Here is a 12876-nt window from a genome sequence, read left to right on the forward strand (position 1 = left end):
CCAAATCTATCACGTTCACCAGCGACAAAATTCACGAGACCGAAATTCAACTTTGATCCCTTATTTGGTTTTAATCTAGACCCAACAGTCTAGACACCTGCAGATAGTATAATAGGACTGTTGCTTCGACTCGATATATTTACATACTTATTTATGGTAAATCATACCTCGAACCCCGAAAAAATAAGGAAGTTAATCACACCTGTACTTTTAAAATTTTGAACTCGTCCCTATTAAGTATTAACACCTCATCGACAACATTAAGCATAATAGTTTTTCTTTAGTTTTTCATTCAACGTCCTGAATTCACAAATATGAATTTGCATCCACGAAGTTTAATGCGGGGTTTTTAGTAAACGACAAACTGTTGTTGCTGTCTCCCTACAGTCCTACTGCAACAACAGGATAACAGTGTATCTTCTGTAATCTGCATGGAGGAGTCTGTCATTACTCGACGGTCAATCCCAACAAACAAAATTTCTATCAAGACAAATTAAAGGACCTCTACTTTCATGTCTACATAAATTTCCAATATCCAACTCAACGTCCTTCTAATTACCTTTGTTTTTCTTTTTTCGCATTATATGTTAGTTTCACCTTTTCCTGAATTAATGTTTTCATACTATAATCATTTTGAATAAAAAAATTCATTGACCCGATTAATTTGGATTCTCATTGTCAAATAAGGGGGTAAACACTTCTTTTTTTACAAGGCTCGATATGGAAAGAATAAAGGAACATTAGTCATTCCATTGTATTGGTCAAAATCTGATCGCTGCAGTCGGCCTGACCAAGATCCCGTCCAAGCAGCGAGATAGTGAAGGACGACATGGTTTGTTCCAAAACCCCGCACTCATAATGTCCGCCGTGACGAAGAACAACATTCAGGGAACGACGAAAGCGGACGTCGTGCGAATTTGTATTGATCCATAGTGAGAATTCCATAACTATATATATATATAGGGAAGGAGTCTCTCAAGAAAAGAGGTGCTTTTTCTCTCTCTTATTTTTCCTCTGTAATCTTCTCAGAAAGAGGAGTCTTCCCATGTAAGACAAAAGCAGTGATCTTCATCGATTAAATGAATGAGGAAATGGAAAACATCAATGAGATCGATCACCCCTATTTCGTTTTATGCATTATTTTCCGATTCGTTTATAGATCTGGAGGTTATCAGTCTTGACTAAGATTTACCCCTTCATTTTCTTTGATTGATTTGTTCAATAAGGTACCAATATCTTTTGAATCAAACAATTTGGCGCCGTCTGTGGGGATTTCTTAGTGAAAACCTCCTAGTCTCCTCCAGATCAGAAATCGAAAACACGATCACCCACCGAGAAGAACGGTAAGCGAATCTCACACACCAGCCTAGATCATGGTGCTATATACAAACAAAAGTTGCAACAAACATCATCCCCCGCACGCCGGCCAACCCATGAACCAGTCAAAACAAGCCTGGCCCGCACTAAATCAAGGCACAAAAAGGAAGGGAGAGAGAACCGAATACGGTTACCAAACTAAGAAAACACCATCATCGTCAGCTATCAGAGCGTCAAGCAGAGCAAGTAACGCCACCGATCCACTTTCATTCGCCAACTCATCAGATCGGGAAAAGGAGGATATCATCCTAACCCCCCTTCTGCTGATTGCCCAAACAAGAACGTAAGCGTAGCACGGGCGAGCAAGCAAGGAAACATCCCAGCTGAAGAATAGGTAATTATTACAGAACCACCGAAGTATCATCCACCAGACAAACCCGACGCCTCGGAAGTAATACCCTTCGAACGAAAGATGTCCCAAGAAAGCCTTCCTGAGGATTTAAACATCAGGCCAACGGGGAGGAACCCCCCTGAGGTCAAAGCATAATTCATCATCCCACCCGCCAATGACATCTCAAAATCGGGGAACGAAAAGGTTAGACGGGAAAACTCCACTATGTGTTGAAGTCAATGATATTGAAATTGGTGAAGGTCCCAGTAATTTTGATGGGCAATCCAGTGGCTAAGGTGTCGAGTTTGGTGATTGGAAAGACGCTCCAACTCTTGGTTAGCTAGAGTGGAGTTTTGGTGGCTTATTTTGTTGTCATTTCTGTTGCCCGGGTTATTTTCAGGGTTGTAATCCGGATATTGTCTTGTGACTCAAACCCTTCTATTTTTTTCATTTTGCCGTAATAGCTTGTTGAGTGCTGTCTGGGTTTGTCTATTTGTTCTGTTGTTTAAACCCTTTCACCGTCAGTCTAATGCAATTCTCTCTTTCCTGCCATTCCTAGTCATTTTGTTTAGTTTTCTTCTCCTTTTACAATTCTTTTCATGCTGGTTCTGGTGACACGACATACACGCATAATTCTCAGCCTGGTTTTTAAAAGTCAGTTTAGTAATGAAGCAATGAAACAAATGTTGAAGATGTAAGGACATTCGAGGGATTTTGAGATCACTTCAAGCCCAAATTGTGTGAAACTGGGGCAGACGGAACATAAAGAAACACTATTGAAACGCATCCTGCCGCATCAGGTCGAAGCTAAAGGCGAGTTTGCCCCTAATTGGCAGGGGTCGTTCGTGGTAACGAGAGCGTTGTCCAATGGTGCTTTGTATTTAACAAATATAGAAGGCAAATGTGTGAATATGGATATCAATTCTGATGCAGTCAAAAGATATTACGTATGATTTCTTTAGTTTGTTTAATTGTGTTGTTTGTATTTGGCATGCTTTGAGGATTGGAATGACGAAGGCATTTTATTTTGCTATCTAAACACTTTTTCCTTCTCTCAGCAATTTGTTTGTTTTGTTTAGCGGGGCTCATCTCGTTTTATTATTAAAAGGCAAGCCTAAAGCAATATATGATTTTCTATGTTAATGTCTCTAATAACAAAAGGGAAAGTCCTAATTAATTCGTTATTGGACTGCAATAAACCAAATGCTGATTCTGTATCAAAGCCACCCATGCTATACTAATATGCCGCTAGTCAAGGCCTTGGCCCAAGTCCAAATGTGAAGGACATTAGCACTGAACCTGGGCCCGCGTATCAGACGTCTTGAGGCCCAAATGTCCTGGGAATAGGCTATAGAGCCTGGATTTTAAATCAAAAACAGGATTCTGATTCAATTAAACCAAAACTATTGAAATTACTCTACACTATCTAAATGAAATAACTGATTCACGGAATATACATACTGATTTTAAAAGCATATTAGCATCCATAATTGAACATGTATTACACTAAACTACTGATTTCATGCTTGCATTACTATTGATTTCAAAATTGAACTAAAACTAATTATGCTATGCTATTATTCTGAAACAACTTAACAAATACAGAGTTTAAAAATCCGAAACAGTCCAAATTAATAGTCCAAATGTATCTATTACTCATACGACTCAAAACTACTAACTAACATCAATCACATGTGTGTGAAACGAGTGTGAGCTAAATAGCAGCGTTCTCTGCCTTCCGGTATCACGCTCACCGATGCAAGTGAAATTAAATCGACAAGGACTCGTCCCTGAAGTCCCTACAGGCGGAGTGAGTGACCAATCCACACGGTACCCCGAGATGACTAACGGCGAGGCCAAGCATGAAGTTGTGGTTGCAGGGTTGAAATTAGCCCTTTAAAATGGCACTCGATGACTCGCCCTTCATTGCGACTTTCAACTCGTAACGAATCAAGTCACTGGGACTTTCCAAATCAAAAAACAGGGACTCCAGAAGTACCTGTCAGAAATCCACAAACTGCTACCAGAATTCGACAAATGCCACCTCGATCGGATACCCAGGGCGCAGAATATCGAAGCGGATAGTCTCGCCAAGCTAGCGGCAGCCACCAGAAATATCAAGGAAAATGCGGTTACCCTTCTCCTTTCCTCGATGGACCAGGTCGAGGTACATTCTATAAACGTAAACTTGGGACTGGCGCAACTGTATCGTAACACATTTGTAGAAGAAGCACACGAGGGGCACTGTGGTGCTCATACAGGAAACCATGCCCTCGTCAGATGGCTCGCCCGCGCAGGATATTACTGGCCTACCATGAAAGAAGAAGTCGCAGATTGCGTCAGGAAATGTGAGCAGTGCCAAAAATACGCCTCTATGATACTCCAAACAGGAGCTCTTGCGTTCCTTCACTTCGCCATGGCCATTCATAAAGCGAAGGATAGATATTGCCGGACCCCTCCCAGCAGGGCGAGGTAAGGAACACCCCCTTTTTGATTTTTAACTGACTATCTTTCTAAGTGGGTGGAAGCAGGTGCATACACTCAAATACGCGAGCAAGAAGTTTTCGCGTTCATACGGAAAAACATAATTTGCCACTTCGACACTCCCGAAGAGGTTAGCTGTGACTACGGACCTCAGTTCATCGGAAAGAAAACAACCGATTTTTTTTTTTAAAAAAAGGTTGCCCATCTCAAATACTCCCACTTCTGAAAAGAGGCGCCTCCCAAGTCGTACTCTTTTTCCCTCATCCGGGTTTTGTCCCAATCGGATATTCTCGGTGAAGTTTTTAATGAGGCGGCAAGGGAGACGCCTCGAAGTCCGAAGTGTTGTTCATCACTCGGCCCATCAACACGATCTCCAGGCCGAGTATTGAAGGGACTGGGTATAGATAGCCAAATCTTTACTGTACGTACAAAGTCAGCATGTGTTTCCTACAAGAATGTAATCAAAATCTCCGATGTATGAATGAAACTAACATCCACGATACTCCAACAAACAGAATAGAGCGCCACCCTCACGACGGGATACTACTTCGACGCCAGCTCGAAAGTAACATCTCAATGGCTAAGGCCATCGACTAAGAGAAGAGCTCGATCTCGATCGAACAACAACGGGTTAACATTTCGATGAAAGATCGAAATAACACCTTTAAGGCCAAGGGCTTCCGCCAAAAAAGAAGAGTTCGACCTCGATCGAACAACGAGGGGATAATATTTCGATGAAAGATCGAAATAACACCTTTAAGGCTAAGGGCCTCCGCCAAAAAAGAAGAGTTCGACCTTGATCGAACAACGACGGGTTAACATTTCAACGAAAGATCGAAATAACACCTTTAAGGCCAAAGGCCTCCGCCAAAAAAGAAAAGTTCGACCTCGACCGAACGACGATGGGTTAATATTTCGACGAAAGATCGTAATGACACCCTTAAGGCCAAGGGCCTCCGCCAAAAAGAAGAGTTCGACCTCGATCGAACAACGACGAGTTAATATTTCGACGAAAGATCGAAATAACACCTTTAAGGCCAAGGGCCTCCGCCAAAAAAGAAGAGTTCGACCTCGATCGAACAACGACGGGTTAAAATTTCGATGAAAGATCGAAATAACACCTTTAAGGCCAAGGGCCTCCGCCAAAAAAGAAGAGTTCGACCTCGATCGAACAACGACGGGTTAACATTTCGACGAAAGATCGAAATAACAACTTTAAGGCCAAGGGCCTCCGCCAAAAAAAAGGTTCGACCTCGACCGAACGACGATGGGTTAATATTTCGACGAAACATCGAAATGACACCCTTAAGGCCAAGGGCCTCCGCCAGAAAGAAGAGTTCGACCTCAATCGAACAACGACGGGTTAACATTCGACGAAAGATCGAAATAACACCTTTAAGGCCAAGGGCCTCCGCCAAAAAGAAGAGTTCGAACTCGATCGAACAACAACGGGTTAACATTTCGACGAAAGATCGAAATGACACCCTTAAGGCCAAAGGCCCCCGCCAAAAAGAAGAAGTCGACCTCGATCAAACAACGACGGATTGATATTTCGACGAAAGATCGAAATAACACCCTTAAGGCCAAGGGCCTCCGCCAAAAAGAAGATTTCGGCCTCGATCGAATGACAACGGACCAACATTTCAATAAGAATCTGAAATAACACCCCTAAGACCGAAAGTCATCGCCGAAGATAACCGGGACTCGCGACGGGATGATACCTTGATATAAGCTCGAAAATAAAATCCCTACGGTTAAGGCCGCTATTAGAAAGAGAATCCGATACCATTCGGCCGGTGATAGATTAACACCTCGATACAAGGTGAAAAATACCGTCCCATCAACTAAAGCCGTCTTCATGGGCCTACTCAAACCGAGCGACCTTGAAATCCCCTAAGAAACGGGAGTCGGCATGCAAAATCTACTTTGCATCAAAATTACGAAAGGCAAAAGAGGAAAAGGAGTACAAAAGGCATGTAACAATAAAAAAAATCCTCTCCATACAAAGCTACTGCGCAAACAACCACAAATTACCTACAACTAAAACCAACGGAGTCCAAGAAAAAAATGATAAACAACAATAAAAAAAATAAAATATAAAGAGGAAGAGAAACAAAGATAGCAATTCTTTCATTCGGCACCTTCTCCAAGGGATCCTCCCTCATCACTCGCGCCCTCATCAGCTTCCGACGTTGCAGAGTCATATCCACAGTTTACACGAGCCTCCCACGACTTCGCCCGAGCTCCTTCATATGCGGCCTCAGTAACTTTGCCCGCCTCCCACAAACTCTTGTAGATGTCTCGTTGGGCTTCGGCATGAACCCAAAGCTCGTGCAAATGACGAGGAGCAGCGGCGGAGGAAGATTCGGCTTGAGCCAACAGTTGCTCCTTTTCGGCCTCAAGAGCAGCGACTCAGTCCGCTAGGGTCGATGCCTCTCGGTCGATCTCGCCAATGCGCTCCTCAAGTCTTGCCTCCCTCAATGTAGCCGTCGCACTCTCTGATTCCTGCTCGGATTGGAGGAAGCGGATGGTGTTCTCTAAAGCCGTAGACCTCGCCAAAGCCGATGACCAGGCACTCTCAATACTTTCTAAATCGGCAACTTTTCTTTCCAAATCGTTCAATTTTCCCATCCACTCCACGCTCATCGCCTCGACCCTGATGAGGTTCTAATCCATCTCTGATTGCATAGACCTCAACTTCTCCTGAAGATGTTCGCACTCTACAGCAACCCCTTTACCCAGCTCAAGCTCTTCATCTTTGGCACGAAGTTGCTCCTCGAATACACTACTCCTGCGGATAGCCTCCATCAATTGCTGGTCCCTCTTCTCCAACTCCTCGCCAAGGGATCGAGCATCAAGGTTCGCCCTTAGCCGCTCGTGCATCTCACGACACTTATCGCGATAGCACCGATATTTCCCCAGCATCGTCAGGAAAATCTTGGCCCGAGTATCAGCTCTGCGAGCACTCTCAATCTCCACCATGTACGTCTAAAAAAAATAGAGGAGGGGGTTAAGGCCAGGCCAGCAAGAAAAATGAAAGTAACATAAAAGGAAAGTGAAACGTACCCTCAAGCCCATAGCGGCCACTTCGTCCATCAAATCAATATCGGGAACGTTCCGGAGAGCCTCGCTCTCGGCAGCGGAGCACAAGAGGTCAAGCTGCGGCACCAGTTCCTCCGTATCTCCCAAAAGGTTGATGTCCAACGGAATCTCTAGAATATGGGACTGCCCTCCCGCCTGAACCACCGAATGGGTAAAACCCTCTTCAAACATCCTAACGTCATCAGGATCAAGATCAGACTCAGATTCGTAGTCATCGACTACAACACCCTTACCCCTTCCTGCAGCCGAAGAAGAAGCACGACCAGGTACCGAGGACGAAGGCCCGTCCGAAGTAGTAGCAGTGGCCTCAGAAATCTGACCCCCACCACGGCCAGTGGCACATTAATCATAACGGCAGGAACTTCCATCGATGGGTCGGACACAGCAGTTGGCACCGTTTCTATAGGCAGAACGGCATCGACTCTCGCCTTAGATCCCGTCAAGGGAAGGTCTTCTTCTAAGTATATCACAGCTGAAGGAGTTGTTTCAAACTCCACACGCCGCCTTTTCGATGATTCCTCCCTTTCCCCGACACGGGAAGATTCCTTCACTAGGGAGGTTACAGGTGCTGACCTCTCGGGTCGAGGGCTGACCTCCGCGTATGCGGCTGTAGCCGTGGATTCGACTGAAGCGCCCCTCGATGAAGGGCGGGTAGTAGACGCCGAAGCAAGACGAGCGGACGAGGCAGGTTGACGAAAAGCTAATGGAGGAGCCCTCGCTCTCCGCACTCTTCCTGGCATCGACAAATATCACATAAGAAACCAAGTAAAAAGAGAAGGAGAAGGAGTAGCGAACAAAGACAATATTACTCACTAGTAAGGGGCTTGCATCCATATCTCTCATAAAAAGACGATCATGTACGGACGCCCACCGTATGAGGAAGGATGGCGCTCACCCACTCGCGGATGCCATCAACAGGTGCAGGAGGTAGCTTCGTGGTTGTAAAAACACAGTTTAGTAGTACCCAAATAAAAAGCGGTCAAGCACTATTCCGACGTAAGTCATAGAAACTTACGGGCGAAGTTCCATTTCTCAGGGAACCCCGAAGGATCCGCCACAAAATGTTCGGTCCGTACATAAAAGTAATTCTCGTAGAAGCGACAGTTGGCCCTATCGTCCATCTTCACCACCAAACTCTTCGACTCTCGGTGGCGCATGTGAATCATCGTGCCATGAATGAGTTGAGGAGCAAAAATATTGAGCATATGCCCCAAAGTGATCTCACGACCAGCAAGCTCCGCAAACTTAAGCAGCATAAGGAACAATTTGTATAGGTAAGGCCAAAGTTGCACTGGGCATACCTCGTAAAAGTGGCAGAAATCTACCACCAAGTGAGGGAGAGAAAGTGTGTATCCGACAATAAAGGGGTAGGCGTGGAACGCGGAATACCCCGGGCGGTCAAAATGGACTATGTCATCCCCCACCGCCGGCAGTATTCTAACATGACGAGGGATCCCCCACCTAGCCTTCAATTCTGCGATTCCCTCCTCTGTTATGAAAGACGGAGCAGGTTCCGGCTCCTCCCCGGCGGGGCTGTGAAAATCGCTCCACGCTTTTCCGGGGCAAGGCAAGATTTCAGCCACCGACGGAACCTCCTCATCCTCCACCACTTTTGCTCCTCCAATGGCCAGAACATCATTTTTTGGAGCCGGAGTTGTGGCAGAAAGGTCAGCGCGAGAAGAATCGCCAGCCATTTGAATCAATTCGACGAAGCAAGAGGATAAAGAAAAGGAAAGACGAAAATTCCTGGACAACTAAAGGAAATCGAAAATCCGAAGTATCGGGAGGAAAGAGGATTCGCAAAGTTTGCTTAAGCAAAGGCTAAGAATGTGTCAAATCGAATGGTGCAGTCCTATTTATAAGAGACATAAATTTTCCGAGCACGAAATCCAAGAGTCGTCAATTGAAGTTGATAGGGCATAAAACGGTTCAACTCCCTAGGAACGTGTGTCGTAATGGCAGGTAACCGTAAACAACGCTTCAAGGTAGACGATGTTCAAGTTTCGGAACGACCGAAATGGTTCGAGGATACCGAAAAAACGTCGTCACATTGCTAGAATATAAAGACCATACCCAAGGGGTAGGTGATCAGATTTCTCTTCGATAAGTAACAATCATAAATCCGCCTACCAGGCCCGATAAGAGGCGACCCCAGTAGATGGAGGGACTAACTGTATCGCTGCAGTCGGCCTGACCAAGATCTCGTCCAAGCAACGAGATAGTGAAGGACGACATGGTTTGCTCCAAAACCCCACACTCATAATGTCCGCCATGACGAAGAACGACATTCAGGGAACAGCGAAAGCGGACGACGTGCGAATTTGTATTGATCCATAGTGAGAATTCCATAACTATATATAGGGGAGGAGTCTCTCAAGAAAAGGGGGATTTGTCTCTCTCTTATTTCTCTTCTGTAATCTTCTCAGAAAGAGGAGTCTTCCCATGTAAGACAAAAGCAGTGATCTTCATCGATTAAATGAATGAGGAAATGGAAAACATCAATGAGATCGATCATCCCAATTCTAATTTATGCATCATTTTCCGATTCGTTTATAGATCTGGAGGTTATTAGTCTTGACTAAGATATACCCCTTCATTTTCTTTGATTGATTTGTTCAATAAGGTTCCAATATCTTTTGAATCAAATACCCCTGATTTTTTCCTAAATCACATTCTACACAAGTTTAGACACAATATCGCATCTAAATTTCTAAGACCAAGTAAGAAATTGCGACACCAATTGTTAAGGAAATAGGGTATCAACAGAAACCCGTCATCACATGAACACTTAGAATTAAGGGGTCGTTTGGTAGGGTGTATAAGAACAGTGCGGAATAAGGTATATTAGTAATGCATGGGTTAATAATGCAAGTATTAGTTATGCGGATATTATTTCTTATCTACTATTTGGTGTGGTGTAATAAAATTATAATGCATTGCATAATTTTTAAGAAAAATAGTCTCCATATTCTCTAGCTTTAAGGGACTTTAAGGACAATTTTATCTTTAACCATACTAATGCATGCATTAACAACCTTGGTATTACTAATGCCATGGTTCTCTATGCATTACTTATATATAGGATAATACCAAGTATGATGTATAACTAATACAAATATTAGTTGTATACATGTTAAAAAAAAGTGTCAAACAAGGTATTAGTAATATATAGAGCTAATGCTTGTATTATTTTTTCTAATACCTACTACTAAACGACCCCTGAGAGTTTTAATTTGACTACGGATCAGAGGAGATATTTTACCTGACAATGGCAAGATTATCTCACGGGACTTGCTACTTAATCAATAATAAGAATATTTAATTAATGTATTGCTTTAACTTCCAAGAACTGCTACTGTTTCAGTTCATAAGCTGAAATATCTTCCTCCCTTGCTTTAAACAATGAGAGGTTTATTTTTTGATTATGTACAGTGTAGAGTTAGAAATTGATTTGCTCGTAGGGTGATAGTGAGTCCGAAACTTTTTTGATGCTTTTTTGTACAAAAAACACATTTTTAGTGTTAAAAAAAAAGTTATATTAATAGGTAATTCGCAGTATTATACTGCGAATTATTAAAAAAAATATTTTTTTTAACAATTCTCAGTATTATACTGCGAATTGCTTAAAAATGGGCCCAGCTATTTTTCAAAAGACATTTCGCAGTATTATACNAAAATATGTCGATGGTTAACTAATTGACGGGCTGCGGGAATAGTTGAAGCCATACCCAATCGAAAAAGGATGTTATCCAAACGCATTTCAAGTAATTGTAGTAAAACTTGACCTGTTGACCCCTTGGCTTTTCTGGCGATACGAACGTATTTAAGTAATTGTCGTTCTGTAAGACCATAATGAAAACGCAATTTTTGTTTTTCTTCTAGACGAATACGATATTGAGATTTTTTCCCGGAACGCGATTGGTTTCTAAGATCACTTCCGGTCCTAGGCTTTTTATTAGTTAGTCCTGGTAAAGCCCCCAGGCGGCGTATTTTTTTGAAACGAGGTCCTCGGTAACGCGACATAAAGACTCCTTATTCTTATTTCTTATTTAGTATTTCGAATTAATTCTTATTTCTATTTATTTTATTTTTTATTGAATTTTATTTTACAGAATAAACCTAAACTAAAACTAAACTGAACTAAATGAAGCGAAGTTTACTGAAATAGTGTACTTGTACTATTACTATAAAGAAAAGAAGAATGGGATGAATTGGATAAATATACAGACCCCCTTCTATTATATATAGAATTCTTTCGTGACATAATTGGAAGTTCCTATAATAAATTGATAGCTTTTGGAAAAGGAAGAAGGCGCTATTTCAATATTCTTTGATTTCAAAGGAACATTATCAATCATCTAAAAAATGGAATAAAAAAAAGAATAGGGAAAAGCCGGCTATCGGAATCGAACCGATGACCATCGCATTACAAATGCGATGCTCTAACCTCTGAGCTAAGCGGGCCCACATAACAGAAATCTTATATGCATAGTAATTGACTAAACTATTGGAATTGGAATCTTAGTTATTAACTATTCAATATTATATTGAATATTCTAGAACATAAGGATTAATATAGCGATATAGAATTTCGATTTATCACAATTCTAATACTAATATTATTAAATAGTGATTGTAAATATTGTTAATATTCTTTTATTTTCATTTTCAATTTGAATGGTAAATGTTCTTTTTCATTTCTTTTTTGTCATTTGAAATCCTTTTGATTTTTTATTACAGTTCTATATTTGATTCTATATCATATATATCTCTCATTCTATATTTATTTCAAATTCTAATTGTTTAATGGAATGGTTATTAAACATAGTTAATTATTTAATTCATTAAGCTAATATTCTAAAAATATTGAAATTGACATGCATAATAATTAAGGATAACTCGGTGCTACCGGGCCTCAAAAATCAAGCCTGGAACCCATATTAATTATTCAGTCCAATATTAAACATAGTTAATTATTTAATTCATTAAGCTAATAATATTCTAAAAATATTGAAATTGACACACATAATAATTAAGGATAACTCGGTGCTACCGGGCCTCAAAAATCAAGCCTGGAACCCATTCTTGGTCATGTTTACTAACACTCATACCTCAATATTTGAACAACCATATCAAAATATAACGTTAAAAAATAAGATGTAACAAGATTGTGGAAATTTATTTTATTTCATATATATTGAAACAAACACAACTACAGACATGTATTACAAAAAATAATACCAAAATAAAAGACTAGGGGTATCCTTGATAGTTGGGTACATTGGACGAACTTGCACCAGGATTACCACCGCCACGCACACCACCTGAAGGACATTTACGACGGTCGTGTCCTGTTTGCGAGCATATGCCACATTTACGCGCATAAACGGACTCACCAACATCCATTTGGTTCCGTATACGCGTTCTCTTTTGCACTTGAAGCTTGTGCAAATAGTCCTTGTTACATACCATCTTAAAAGGTTCCGGCGGCCAATAATGCTCAGCACCTAATGGATGCAACTTTCCACTATACGTGTCTACGTATGCAGCAACACTGTATTGCCTATCAATATAGTTTGTTG

At 41.7% G+C, this 12876-nt stretch overlaps 1 non-coding gene across 1 annotated transcript; it reads right to left on the reverse strand.

The window, feature by feature from the left end:
* On the reverse strand, positions 11686 to 11758 carry TRNAT-UGU. Its single transcript has one exon. It is a non-coding gene; the product is annotated as a tRNA-Thr (tRNA).

Source organism: Nicotiana attenuata, chromosome 11 (assembly GCF_001879085.1).
Source record: "Nicotiana attenuata strain UT chromosome 11, NIATTr2, whole genome shotgun sequence".
NCBI classification, from domain to species: Eukaryota; Viridiplantae; Streptophyta; class Magnoliopsida; order Solanales; family Solanaceae; genus Nicotiana; species Nicotiana attenuata.